The sequence below is a fragment of the Vombatus ursinus genome, unplaced genomic scaffold (assembly GCF_900497805.2).
Source record: "Vombatus ursinus unplaced genomic scaffold, bare-nosed wombat genome assembly UNPS02000749.1, whole genome shotgun sequence".
Lineage (NCBI taxonomy): Eukaryota > Metazoa > Chordata > Mammalia > Diprotodontia > Vombatidae > Vombatus > Vombatus ursinus.
In genome coordinates, this window is record NW_020940527.1 from 4,218,399 (window position 1) to 4,219,319 (window position 921).

A 921-nucleotide genomic window follows, 5' to 3' on the forward strand; every position below is an offset into this window, starting at 1 on the left:
CCAGAAGCACTTTATCCAAACCTCTTTTCCAGCGTTACCATATGGTAACTCAAGTCATAGGGGCAGCTAGATGGTTCGGTGGATAGAGTGCTGGACCTGGAGTCCGGAAGACCTGAGTTCAAATCTGCCCTCGGACGCTTACTCTCATTAGCTGCGTGACCCTGAGCAAGTTACTTAACTTCGGTTTGCCTTAATCCACTGGAAAAGGAAACGGCAAAACACTCCGGAATCAGACACAACTGAACAATAACGACTCATGTCATAGCTGCCGGTAAACGTAAAAAAAGAACCTTCTCCTTCTCTTACCTGATGTAACTAGAACCGTAGCGCTTCTTTGCTGCTATAGCAACCAGTCTGAGCTCTCGCGAGAGATCGCTGTTCTCGCGAAGCTAGACCTAGTCCCAAGCAGGCGGTGGTTTTTTCCGCGCATGCGCTTTGGGGGTTGTGGGGGTGGGGGTGGGGAGGATGTGTGACGTGGCGAGCGCGCCCGGGGGCTTCTGGCCACTGACTGAGCTGCCCGAGCCGGTGAGGCCTAACCTCCAGCCCCTTAGACAACCCAGACAGGCTTCTGGGAAAATGCTGAAGACTCATTTAAAAAGTGCTGCAGATGGAAATTCTAAATTTAGGCCATCGAGTCTAACCTCATTTTACAGATGAGGAAACTGAGTCCCGCAAAAGTTAAGGAACTTGACGAAGGTCACCTTGTAATGCGACGGAAGTAGGATTTGAACTGGGGACTCCCAGAGTCCAGGCCCGCAGTGCCACCTAGCGGCCTCCTAATCAAACTACTTTTTTTGCGGGGGCGGGGGAGGCAATGGGGGGGTGAAGTGACTTGCCCAGGGGCACACTGCTAGTGAGAGTAAGCGTCTGGAGGCAAATTTGAACTTAGGTCCTCCTGAATCCAGGATCCACTGCGCCCTC

The 921-nt window shown here is 52.3% G+C and overlaps 1 protein-coding gene across 1 annotated transcript in view; it reads right to left on the bottom strand.

Moving 5' to 3' along the window:
* The window catches only part of CFAP70 (cilia and flagella associated protein 70), an 80,419-nt gene extending 80,066 nt beyond the window's left edge, over positions 1–353 (bottom strand). The window contains exon 1 of the mRNA XM_027860136.1: positions 307–353. The gene's annotated coding sequence lies outside the window, so the exon portion shown is untranslated. The remainder of the gene's footprint in view (positions 1–306) is intronic.
* Positions 354–921: the final 568 nt, after the last annotated feature.